Raw genomic sequence first — 13,642 nt, forward strand, 5'->3', positions numbered from 1 at the left:
TCTTTGGTTTTATAAAAATCACAATATTTATTATCTTAGATATAATATTTTTATACAAAGTTTATAAAATAACGTGCCCAGAGGGAAGCAGAAAAATCAGAAACCAGGCTCCTACATTTCTCTTAAGGCTTTATTTTCTGGGAGGACAAGGCACCCGTGCCACAATCTCCCAACCCTCATAAACACAAAAAATCTACATTAAAAAAACCGCCAATGCAGACAATTTTTAAGTATTCCCCCTCAAAACCCCCTAAAATCTGTCTTACTGACGCCTCGCCAGCAAGTGGCGCTGTTTGATGCAGATAGATCCTGTACAAGCTGCGGCAGATGGCTCTTATGAATAAGGACTTAATGTAAATTAATTGTTCTGACATTTTCATTTAACGTTTGGGGAAGAAAATGTTTACCCTGCATGGAGGGGAGGAAAAAAAAATACCCCACCAATTTCAGAGGCTAATGATGTTGTTCAAGTATTTTGTTAAATCGACGCCTGTCTGTTCTTTGCATTGTTTCCTATTAGGACTGACTCCTTGGGTTTAAAAAAAAAAATTGGATAAATGAATTATTCCTCCACCCCACTCCGCATGTGGCTGCTACATGTATGCTAATAAAACAGTAAAGGAGGTTCCACTTTCAATACAACAGATGGATCCTTTATTCTTAAATTTGTACACTCTAATCTACCTATATCAGGTATCAAAGACATTCCCTTGCTGTGAATTATCTATCTATCTATCTATCTATCTATCTATCTATCTATCTATCTATCTAGATATCTAGATATAGATAGATATAGAAAATCATTTTTACTGAAAATCTTACATTGGGAATTACACAGAATATATCTCTGTATTTTATTGCTTTCTATATTACCCTAGAGTCAACCCTAAAAAATAATTTTGTGATCAGTCCTAATGTAAAAAAGGCAACCGATGAACAACCCACCTGATACATAAGTCAGAACGCTGAAATATTTAGATATTTATGGCTTTTACTCTTTGTTGATGTGCATATGTGGGTCTTCCAACAGTCAGCATTTTTGGGGTGTGCTTAAGAGGCCAAAGATCATAGTTCACACAGTTACCTGCATCATAATTTTTTTAAAAAAAGCATTGCATTTGATGCAGAATTCTGTACTCATCTGAAAACTAATAAACTGGGTAATTGGTAGGCAGTCACAAGAGAAATATATATATATATATATATATATATATATATATATATATATATATATATATATATATATATATATATATATATATATATATATCTATATCTATCTATCTATAATATTTTATATATATATATATATATATATATATATATATATATATATATATATATATATATATATATATATATATATATATATATATATAATATATCTATCTATCTATCTATCTATAATATTTAATATATATATTTATATATTGGTAAGCAAGCATTGGTAAGCAAGCAAGCATACAGCTTACCAGGGACATGGGATAAAAATACATTTTAATTGCAAGTCATCAGAACAAGATGTCAGTATAGCCATTTTAATCACCTGCAAAGAAACAACAGAAAATGATTAAAACATTATCAGTCTTGAATTAGATATAGTATATTTAATGTTGTTTTTTATTAGTGGGAAAATATGCACTGAAGGAAAACGAAATTGACATTACATCCAACTGTATTTAGACTTAAAATAAACAGAAATTATTGATGATGATGATGATGACAGAGAAGGTCCTGTAAATTTGCCTACTCATTTTCAGCTTAGATAGGAATATTTCTAGTGGAATAATCATAACAACAAAACACTAAAGTTGTCCTATTGGTGATGCTTTTAAGTGTGAAAAAATAGCCACTAATATTAAAAAAAAATACAGGCTAAAGACCCTTTCTCGTAGTTAGAGGTCAACATTTATTCAAAACTGGCATTATATGGATTCTGTTAGGAGATGCGTTGTTTGCTGAGAATGCTATCTCTTGCAATAGTTAATAAAACCATCTGTAGTGAAAAAGGCCAGAATGGGCCTCAGTATTACAAGTCTATGAAATGGGTCTATGCTGTTGACATCCTCAAACCTCTTATTATGTTAATTAAAAAAAAAAGAAACTAGGAGTAGGACTATATTGCTGGGCTTATAAAAGGCAACCTTGCCAGATAACATAGGCTTAACTTGAGGTTATGTTTCCTGAATCAATCATGCTTCTGATTGGCACTTGCCATCAAACGCCAAACCAACCAAGATGGGTAGATCCGTTCAACGCCCAGAGAAGGTAAGAATCAAAACCACGGTTAACCAATCAAGTTTGGGAGGTTGTATGAATTCAACGGCTGGGTCTTAACCCTGCCCAGCCGCCTGTCTTTTCTGGGGTCATCTCAGCCCCTTGGGGAATGGGATGGTGGTGATGGACCAGGGATCGCTTCTCCTCCTCACCCTTTCCAGCCTCTGCAGAGAGCCCCCAAAGGGACAGCAGAAGCTCTCATTTTGGAAGTCAACACCTCTCCATGTTGGGTGGGGGGAAGAGAGAGGGAGGGAAGAGAAGCAGTAGCACCCTAATCTGTGACCCTGGGCGGTCGAGGGAACCGATCTCTTGGCATTCACCGCGTGCCTTAATTGTATGGACATTAAATCAAGGTCCGCTGTGAACACGGAGAGAAGGGCCCAGGAAGTGTGGGCAAGCCAAGGGAGGTGCAATGTGTGTGTGTGTGTGTGTGTGTGTGTGTGTGTGCAACTGAGGAGAACGGCTCCTTAAGGTTGCTTTAAGTCTGATTCCCTTCCATCCATTTGCACACTGGCAGATGTATACTCCAGAGCCCGCATTTTCTTGCACACTGAGCCAAAAAGAGAGAGAGACACCCTTGGTCGCTTTCTTAGGACTAATGCCAGCTTAAACCACAACTCGCCCCCCCGCGGTGTGCAAACAACAACCTTGCTTTGGCACAATCCTGCAGAAATCCATCCATGCACCGTCCCCCAAACCACCCCCGGCGCTAATGTGCCCGGCTTAAAAGCTGAGGGAGCTACGAGCAGTCCCTTCTTTGCGATCCCTCGTCGCACTCGATTCCAGATGCAGCTCCTACCCACCCACCCACCCCCTTTCTCCCCAATAGGCTGCAGCCGGCCGAAATAGGCAACGGGTCCCTTCCTTCACGCCCACCGCCTCGCGCGCGCGCTCGGCCCCCCCGCTCGAGATGGCTCACTTCCTTCCACCCGCAGAGGGCAGCACAGCCAATCACATGCGGCAACAACCACACATTACACCTTCCTCCTACGCCACTGCAGTGTGCGCGCGGTAACAACCTCACACTGCAGCCCCCCCCCACCCCGCCCCCACCGTCCCCAGATGAAGATGGCTTCCTCCGATGTTTTATTTTTTTGGGGGGGGGAGGAGGGGGGGCACAATTTCCAGTTTCTCCAGGCTGACCCCCAATAGGTGCAATCTGACCCACACATGGAAGAGAAAAAAAAAACAAACCGGCGTAAAAGCACATTTTGTTCTCTTTCTCCTTCCTCATTCCCACCCCAAGAAAGAAAGAAAGAAGGAAGGAAGGAAGGAAGGAAGGAAGGAAGGAAGGAAGGAAAGAAAGAAAGAAAGAAAGAAAGAAAGAAAGAAAGAAAGAAAGAAAGAAAGAAAGAAAGAAAGAAAGAAAGAAAGGGAAGTTGGAAGGAAGGGAAGAGAGAGCAAGGAAGGGAGTGAGACAAGGAAGGAAGGAAGGAAGGAAGGAAGGAAGGAAGGAAGGAGATGGAAAATAGGGAGTAGGTGAGAGGCAGAAAGGAGGGGAGAGAGGAGAGAGGGATAGAGGGAAGAAAGGAAGGAGATGGGAAATAAGGAGGGAGGGAGGGAGATGAGAGGAAGAAAGGAGTAGAGGAGAGAGGGAGGGAGGGAGGGAGGAAGGAAAGCTCTCAAAATTACATACTGATACAAGGGCACAGGCGCGCGCACGCACACGCACACACATACACACACACAGGATTTTCAAACCTGTGCCACAAAAAAATGTGTATATGTGCGCGTGTGTATGTGTGTGCACCGAGAACACACGGAGCCTTGCCTCTACAACCCTTCAATTTCAAATCCCTGAGCTGGTCCTTGGTGATCAGTCAAAAGCCCCAACCAGCCTGCCTTAGTTCTAGAAGGTATTTTATCTCGGCGGGTGCCCCATTCCTTCTCCCTACCTCTCCCCCGCTCCCCAATCCTATCCATTTCCTCATTCTGCCCCGTCCCTTTCGCTCCAAGCGCGGGTTTCCACTCTCTCTCTTGTAAACCAAAATCCGCAGCCCGCAAAAAAAAAAAAAAAACAACAACCCCAAAATCCCAAAACACCCCTCCAAACGTTTCTGTTCTGTCCAGATCCGCGCGGAGAAGAAACAAAGAAACGACCCCATCTACGCGACCTCAATTCCAAGCCTCCTGGGCTTGGGAAGCAGATCTTCCTCCTCTTCCTCGCCACCCTCCTCGGAACAAGCATCCATTTCTCTCTCTCCCCCTCTCCCCCAGCGGACCTCCCGTTTAATCCCCGAGACTCGGAACTCAGAAGCGGGTTTTTGCGCAGCGCCCTAATTTTCGTCCCGAGAAAGCTCCGCCAGCAGGTTTCGTCTCTGTACCCCAGAGTCCCCCCCACGTCTTCTCGACCCCCTTCCCCGCCCCGTCTCCCCCAGCCGCGAGAGGTAGGCAGGGAAAAAGGGGTGTCTCCCGCGCATCTGGACTTTGCGGAACCAGGGGGGAGGAGGAGGGACACCCGCGTTCCTGACCAGGAGCTGCGCCGCTCCCACCGCCACAGCCGTCCACACGCACACGCGTTGCAACAACCCCCGGTTCGAACAGTTAGCGAGCACCCGGAGCGCTTCCGATTGAGGCGCGGGGAAGGTGGAGAGAAGGGATGCTTCAGGATGTCCATATATAGAAGGGAGGGAGGAAGGAAGAGAGGGAAAGAAGGAAGAGAAGGGAGGATGGGAGGAAAAGAAGGAAGGACGGAAGAGAAGGGAGGGAGGGAGGAAGAGAAGGGAGGGAGGGAGGAAGAAAAGGAAGAGAAGGAAGGGAGGAAGAGAAGGAAGAGAAGGGAGGGAAGGAAGGGAAGGAAGGGAGGGAGGAAGAGGAGGGAGGGAGGAAGAAGAGGGAGGGAAGGAAGGAAGAGAAGGGTGGGAGGGAAGGTGGAAGAGAAGGAAGGAAGAGAAGGAAGGGAGGAAGAGAAGAAAGGAAGAGAAGAAGGGAGGGAAGGAAGGAAGGGAAGGAAGGGAGAGGAGGGAGGGAAGGAAGGAAGAGAAGGGTGGGAGGGAAGGTGGAAGAGAAGGAAGGAAGAGAAGGGAGGGAGGGAGGAAGAAAAGGGAGGAAGGGAGGAAGAGAAGGAAGGAAAAGAAGGGAGGGAAGGAAGGAAGAGAAGGAAGGGAGGGAGGAAGAGGAGGGAGGGAAGGAAGGAAGAGAAGGGTGGGAGGGAAGGTGGAAGAGAAGGAAAGAAGAGAAGGGAGAGAAGGAGGGAAGGAAAAGAAGGGTGGGAGGGAGGGTGGAAGAGGGAGGGAAGGAGGAAGACATGGAAGGAAGGGAGGGAGGGAGGAAGGAAGGAAGGAAGAGAAGGGTGGGAGGGAGGGTGGAAGAGGGAGGGAGGGAGGAAGAGAAGGAAGGGAGGAAGAGATGGAAGGAAGAGAAGAGAGGGAGGGAGAAAGATGGAAGGAAGAGAAGAAGAGAGGGAGGGAGGAAGAGAAGGAAGAGAAGGGAGGAAGAGATGGAAGGAAGAGAAGAGAGGGAGGGAGGAAGAGAAGGGAGGGAGGGAGGGAAGAAAGATTCCAAAATTACACACTGATACAAGGACACACACACACACACAGACACACACATACTGAACAGTATATATAGATCTCCGGTCGCTGATTTAGTCCACCAGAAACGCCTCCGGGACGCGAGCAAGCAGGAGCCGCTCCGCAGGTTCTCTTCGGCGGCCTCCAGGAGAGAATTCGAATTCAAAGCGGGATAATCTAAGGGGCGCCCTGGGCTGGCGGAGTGGAATCTGGAAGGCCGCGCCTCGCTCGCCTCTCTTCCTCCGTTTTGCTTTCTCTTTTTTTATCCGTTTCGAGGAGCTTTGATTTAACGGGGGGAAAAAAACCCGGTGCGGATTGGTGAGGCGGTTGCCATTTTGCCCCCTCGGATTTCTCCTCCTCCTTTTAAAGTCCGATTTTAAAGGAAGACCTGAGAAGGTGCAGCGGAGGGAAGAAGGGTGCGAGCGCGGAGAGACCTTGAAAAGGGTGTTCCTCTTTCGCTCCAGCGCAGCCTCTTTCTTTCTTTCTTTCTTTCTTTCTTTCTTTCTTTCTTTCTTTCTTTCTTTCTTTCTTTCTTTCTTTCTTTCTCACTCTCTCTCTCTCTCCCTCCCCTTTCCTTCCTTTCTCTTCTTCCTTTTCCTTCTTCACCCCTCCCCCATCTTGCCCTCAGCTCTCTGGCCTAGCTCTCTCTCTCTCTCTTTCCATCTCTCTCTCTCTCTCTCCCTCCCCCCCCCCCACATGGCTGATTTTTCCACCTTCCTCGGGAAGACGACGACTGCGAACTGGAGGGGGAAGCGGGGGGGAGGAGACCCCCCAGGCCGACGGGTTCAGCTGATCCAAGTGAAAATGTTGCCTCGCGCCCACCCTCGCCCGCCCTCCTCCTCCTCTCCCCCCGCCCCCGCCGCTGCTGCTCTCCATCTCCGTGCGCTCTCGGCTCTCCCGCCCGACTTCGAAGCGCATCTGCCGGCTGGGCGAGCAGCGCCAGAGATTACATCGGGACGCCATGACGTCATAGCCGGGCCCAAGTTCGCCTCCGGCTGTTAAAGATGCTCTTGGAACGGGGAGGGACGCGTGCAATGCGGGGGGAAGGGAGGGAGAGAAGGCAGCCACTCCGTTCGGAAGAGATGCCCGGGGAGGGGGTCACCAGGTGGAGGAAGGAAGGAAGAGAAGGGAAGGGGGTCCATCGGGTTGGGTAAAGGGAGGCTTGTGGGGGGGAGGGGAAGGGCCAGAGATGGAGGGGCCAGAGATGGAGCTGGCGAGTTAGGAGGGTGGGGTTGGCGTTGGGGGCGCCGAGGAAGAGGGGGCCGTCCATGTGTGTTGGAGGGAAGAGAGGATCGCGCCCGAGGTGGAGGGAGGGGTGTCGCGATGTGGGAGGGGGTGAGATGGAAGTCACCAGGCTGGGGAGGAAGGTATGATATTGGGGGAGGGGGAGGAGGGGGGCAGGGGACGCCAAGTTTGGGGGCAGAAGAGAGAAAGGCAGACGGGGGTCCCGCGAAGGCCGGGAGGATAACCTTGGTGTTTGAAAAGCTGGGTCAGAGGAGAGAAAGGGGTGAAGAGAGTAAGAAGAGGACGTAGGAAAGGAAAACGGGATGCGGGTGTGTGTGTGTGGGGGGAGGGTTGGAGACCGAAGGAGGAGGAGGAGAAATCAAGGCGTCAAATGAGAAAGGAGGGGAGAAGGAGGCAGGGGAGGGCTGCTTAGCCCGGCTCCGCGTTTCTTCCGAACGACTTACAACCTCTCCAACGACTCCCTTCTCCTTCCCTTCTTCCCACCCGCCCGAACACGGTCCGCGCCTTCCGCGAGGGTCGTTTCAAGCCCGGCACCCCGCAGTCGCGGCCAGAGGCGAGGAATCGGGGGGAGGACGGGGACGGAGGGGCACCGAGCGTCCCACCCCGGCAAGGAACGAAGAAGGGACCCCCTGCGGCCGTCTCCGGCTCAACCCCCCCCCCCAAAAAAAACCGCCGGGGAAAAAACACCGCGTTTCGTTTCCCCTGTTTTGCAGGGCCAGGCCCGGCTTCACACAACCCTCCAAATGAAACGGTCTGCAAATTTGGCGGCTGCGTTCGGCCCGCGTGCTCAACTCCCGTGTTTAATCTTGGGGGGTGGGGGAATGAACTCGGCGGGCCTGAGTTACTTTAGGGTTCCGTCTGCGGCGCGAACCCCAAAGGTTCCAACCCCGCCAGATCCAGCAGCTTGTGAGAACACAAACACACGCAACTCACGCTGCCAAGAAGGCTCGGACCGAGGTCCGCTTGCTCGCTCCTAACGCCTAACGGCCGAGGCGCAGCTTCTTCGCGCTTAAACGCCCTCGCTCCCGCGCGTCGGACCGCGCTCCGCTCACTGCGTTGCCTCGCAGGGCCTTTTTGGCGCCCTCGGCCCAACGGAGCTGACGTGCCAAGAAACGCACGCAAAACTACAACCAGAGCTTGCCAATACGGTGTCCACCGGGGACGAGATCCCCACCCACTAGGGACCAAGTCCGCCTTATCCTTGGGGTTCTTTCAGGTTCTAGGTAAGGACAGACCGTGCACCAAATGCAGATTCCTTGTGTGCCCAATCACATTTAGCCAATAAAGAATATATTCTATTCTATTCTATTCTATTCTATTCTATTCTATTCTATTCTATTCTATTCTATTCTATTCTATTCCATTCCATTCCATTCCATTCTATTCTATTCTATTCTATTCTATTCTATTCTATTCTATTTTATTGTACTCTATTCTATTCTATTCTATTTTACTCTACTCTACTCCACTCCATTCCATTCCATTCCACTCTATTTTACTCTATTTTACTCTACTCTACTCTACTCTACTCTACTCTACTCTATTCTATTCTATCCTATCCTATTCTATTCCATTCCATTCCATTCCATTCCACACCCATTTCTATTTCTATTCCGTTCTATTCTACCAGATTACCTCGCCAAATCGAGGGGAGGAAAGGCAGAGAGGGCAGAAAGAGATCTACCGCATACCCCTCCCCGACAGTTTAGCGGCCCTTCCCCATTTTTGTTGAAATCCCTGGACCCTCGAAAGCTTCCCCCACCCCGCACCCCGCAGGCCTCACTTGTCCCGGGACCCGGACACAATCCGGACCCGCGTCCTCCCCCTTCCCCGGCGTCAGCCTCGAAGTCCCGGCTGAGTAGCCGGCCCGTTGCTTTCCATGGGATCCGGCCCTTCGGCAGAGGCTCGGCGTAGACAGAGCAAAGCTCTGTTGATTTCGATGGGGTGGAGGGGGGAAGGCTCAGGTCCTTGGATCCCACCCGACTCGAGGCGGGGCTACACCCCCATTATCTCACCCAGGAAGGAAGGAAGGAAAGGAAGGAAGAAAGGAAAGGGAGGGAGGGAAGGGAAGGGAAGGGAAGAAGGAAGGAAGGGAGGGAGGGAGGGAGGGAAGGGAGGGAAGGGAAGGGAAGAAGGGAGGGAGAGAAGGGAGGGAGAGAAGGGAGGGAAGGGAAGAAGGGAGGGAGGGAGGAAGGAAGGAAGGAAGAATGGACGGACGAATGGACGTTCGGGTGGATGAATGAATGAATGAATGAATGAACGGACGGACGGACGGACGGATAATCCCACGGCAGATTACCGGCCAGGGCGACCCGCTCCGAACTCAGCCTTTGCCGTCAGCCTTTGCCGTCGCAAGTGAACCCTAAAAACACTAATTCTCCAACCTCTTGCCTGCTTTTCTGCATCCAAGACTTCTGCATCTTCAGACTATCCTGGAGTCCCTCACTTTAGCGAAATGGGTGGGTTTACTCTTCGGTTCTGGGCTGAGAATCGCGGCAGGAGCTTTTGTTATCCGGCAGAGGGGAAAAAAACCAACAACAACCCACCCTTTAAAACAAATCGATCCGTCAATGAAAACCCGACAACCTTTAACCGCTCGCTCTTCCCCTCAATCTGTGGGTTTGCAACGCAGGGGAAAAAAAAAATCATTGGAATTATTTTTCCACGACGTTCCTTCTCCGAAGCCCCGCAGATCTGGGTTTATCCTCTCTCTCTCTCTCTCTGTGTGTGTGTGTGTGTGTGTTGTAAAATAGATCCACTTGCAAGCAAACAAACAAAAACCAAGGAAGGCTGCTCTTTTCGATGTTTGCAGATCGAGGGGTTCTGCTGGGGGGGGATTTCTGCCCCCACCCCCATTCCATCGTCCCGGTGCACGGATTCGAACCCCGGAATTTCTGGCCGCCTTTAGCAAAATTTCAAAATTTGTTCTTTTTCTTTTTCTCTTTCTCTTCCTCTCTTTCCTTCTTCTTCTTCTTCTTCTTCTTCTTCTTCTTCTTCTTCTTCTTCTTCTTCTTCTTCTTCTTCTTCTTCTTCTTCTTTCTTTCTTTCTTTCTTTCTTTCTTTCTTCTTTTTTTTCCTTTCGCCTTCAAGAAGCCGGAGATGGGACTAAGGTATTCTTCGGATTTGTCATCAGAGGGGAAGCGGGGGTGGGTGGGAGAGCGGGGAGAGAAAGAGAAAAATCTATTCTTTTAACCTTTTCCCCTTGAAATCCTTTAGCGGTGCGAATCTCGACTAGAGCAGCCCCTAAAAAGGATAAGCCGGGCCGGCCTGGCCCTCTCCTCGCTCAGTTTCTCTCCCCTCCCCACTTCTTCTTTTTTAAAAAAAGGGGTCAGAAAGCTGATGCAAGATCCCGGCTGCTAAGACGGATCCGAAGAATAACAAAAGACGAATTGGAGGAGGAGGGGGGGAAAGGGAGGTGTGGCGGGAAAAAAAAAAAAAAAAACCTTACTTAGGCTTAGGCTTACTCCGAGGATTAAAAAAAAAATGTTAAGAAGCCGCTCCAACTTCCCTGGTGCAAACTGTGGGTGGGAAATGGGAGGCGAGGGAACTCTGGGGTGGGGGCATCTGCCCCCATTGTATATTTTTTTGTGGGAGGGAGGGAGCGGCTCCTGGATTTCTTAAAAGGGTCGGGTGGAAGTGGGCAGGAATGATCCAGGAACGCGATTCTTTTTCCCAGCCTCGAAGATTCCTTCCTTCCTTCCTTCCTTCCTTCCTTCCTTCCTTCCTTCCTTCCTTCCCCCCCACTCCCTCCTTCCTTCCTTTCTCCATTTTCTTTCCTTTTTTCTTTCTCCCCTCCCCTCGTACTCTCCTTCCTTCCCTTTCTTTCTCAATTTTCTTTTCTTTTTTTCCTTCTTCTCACTTGCCTTCCTTCCTATTCCTATTCTTATTATTTTCCTTCCTTCCTTCCCTTCCCCCACTTCCTCCTCCCTTCCCTTTTCCATTTTATTCCTTTTATTCTTCCCATTTTCCTTCCTTCTCCTGCTCCCTCCTCTTCCCTCCCTCTCTTTCCTTCCTTTTTCTTTCTTCCTATTTTCCTTCCTTCTCCTCCTCCCCTCCCTCCTCCCTCTCTTTCCTTCCTTCCATTTCTTTCTTATTTGATTTTCTTTTTTCCTTCTTCCCACTTGCCTTCCTTCTCCTTCTCCCTCCCTCTCTTTCCTTCCTTCCTTTCCTCCCTTTCTCCATTTTTTTCCTTTTTCTTTCTTCCTATTTTCCTTCCTTCTCCTCCTCCCCCTCCCTCCTCCCTCTCTTTCCTTCCTTCCATTTCTTTCTTATTTGATTTTCTTTTTTTCCTTCTTCCCACTTGCCTTCCTTCCTATTTCTATTATTTTTCCTTCCTTCCTTCCTTCCTTCCTTCCTTCCTTCCTTCCTTCCTTCCTTCCTTCCTTCCTTCCTTCCTTCCTTCCTTCCTTCCTTCCTTCTGTCCTGATTCACAAGTCAACTCAAGAAAAGCAAACTCACCTGTCTCTGCCAGGCCCAAGAAAGAATATATATTCTCAGAAGCCTTCTGGGGGAAAAAAACGGTTTATCCCCTTTTCATTCCAGTATTAAGCACACCCACAGCACGATCTCTTATTCGGTCTCAGGCTGGCTGAGGAAAATAAAACCGTATCCCAATCAATCTCTTTCTCTCCTGTTGGACCAAACGTGCTCTTTTCAGAAGGCAATTGGGCTTACTATTTCATTTATTATCTCCCCTTGAAAACATTTCTCTTGTCATCCAAGAAACTTCTTCTGTTCTCGGGTGAGAAGCGAAACATCTTCAAGGAAAAACAAAGAAAGTCCAGTTCTCTTTTGCAAAACAAAGCACCTTTGGGACACGAGCATTTCCATAGACAACCAATGGGTGGACTACAACACTCATCATCCGCAGGCCTAGAATTCCCAGTGTACTCGTACACATCGGGTGTAATGGATAGGAACATCCCAGTTAAAAAAAAATCATAATAAAATGTCCCTAAAGCAGCCACGTATCCTACCCATATTTTTCCTGTATACTCCATTTGGGCAAAAAATTCTTGGCGCTCTGGACTGCCTTGAATTCCCTTTGAGTCCAATCCAGTTCCGGAAAAAAATGTCTGCGTGCTCGATCTTTCCGTCCAGTTAACTCTGCCCAGAGAACTAGAACAGTAGTTAAAGGTTTCGAGGTTTCAACATAGTTTCTGGCTAGGAAGAAATATATATATATATATTATTCTTCCAGCGCGCCAAGCGGGTAAACAACCGGCAAAACCTGGGATCCGGGAAAAACAACAACACACCGACTAAAGATAAACCGGTATACATTTGTTGAAATCTCTCTGCTCTACATCCTTCGTAAATGGTTTCCGTTTTTTCCTTTTTTTAAAAAATCACCTCGTTAAGCATCCATGCTGAATTTTGGGAACTCTCCGGACGGGAAAGCGATTCCCTTTTTAAAAAGAAAAGAAAAGAAAAAAGAAAGCGGTCGGTCCATCCATCCATCCATCGATCCATCCATCCATCGATCCATCCTTTCGAAAGAGCCGTTCTAGTTTCCCCTGGCAAATAGGATTCCCGAAAGCCGGCGAAAGGAAGGAAGCGAAGGGAAAGGAGGTTGGGAGGGGAGGGAAGCCGAAAAAAGGAAGGCAAGCAGATTCCTGGGGGAGAGGACCTCCGGTTGGGCCGCATCTTGGCGGGGGAGAAGAGCCCCTTTGGGGACCCGCCGGGATCTCACGCGCTCTTCCTTGTCCTCCAAGAGAGGAAAGCTCAAAACTCATCGCCAGCCCTGGTGGCGTTACCTAGTCTGGCTAACGAAGCCGCCTGCAAGAAAACCACCAAGCTCAGAGAGCAGCCAGGACCCCTTCAGCTACGGGGCAGGGCCCAAAAAGGAGTAGGGGGCCCGCAAAAACCCAGCGGCTCACAATTTCGCTGTCCATGGTAGTTCGAGCGACCTGGCCGTTCCAATCGCGCGGATTCCCAGTCCGTGGCTTCTTTTCCGATTATTATTACTATTATTATTACTATTATTATTACTATTATTATTACTATTATTATTATTATTACTATTATTATTATTATTATTATTATTATTACTATTATTGTTGTTGTTGTTGTTGTTGTTGTTGTTGTTGTAAAAATCTTCTTCCTCCGGTTCTTTGGGCAGCAAGACCCCGCTCCTTTTTACGCCCCCAAGACCAAGGAAAGAAGGGGAGGGAATTTTTCCCCTCTCCTGCGAATACACAAGTTAGCACAAGCAGCGGTTTTTCTTTCTTTCTTTCTTTCTTTCTTTCTTTCTTTCTTTCTTTCTTTCTTTCTTTCTTTCTTTCTTTCTTTCTGTTTGTCTTTCTTTCTTTCTTTCTTTCTTTCTTTCTTTCTTTCTTTCTTTCTTTCTTTCTTTCTTTCTTTCTTTCTTTCTTTCTTTCTTTCTTTCTTTCTTTCTTTCTTTCTTTCTTTCTTTTCTGTCTGTCTGTCTGTCTGTCTGTCTGTCTGTCTGTCTTTCTCTTTCTTTCTTTCTTTTCAACAACTTTGGATCCATTCTTCTCAAACCCCCCTCCCCCAAGTACCGAAGCGTCTTCGGGTTGAACTCCCAAATCCAACCGAGGCGGTCTCCCTTTTAAATCCTCCAGCGGCGCCTTTCAAATCCCGAGGCT

This window comes from Notechis scutatus, chromosome 3 (assembly GCF_049901735.1).
Source record: "Notechis scutatus isolate UNSWTSFEM ecotype Mainland chromosome 3, rNotScu1.2, whole genome shotgun sequence".
NCBI classification, from domain to species: domain Eukaryota; kingdom Metazoa; phylum Chordata; class Lepidosauria; order Squamata; family Elapidae; genus Notechis; species Notechis scutatus.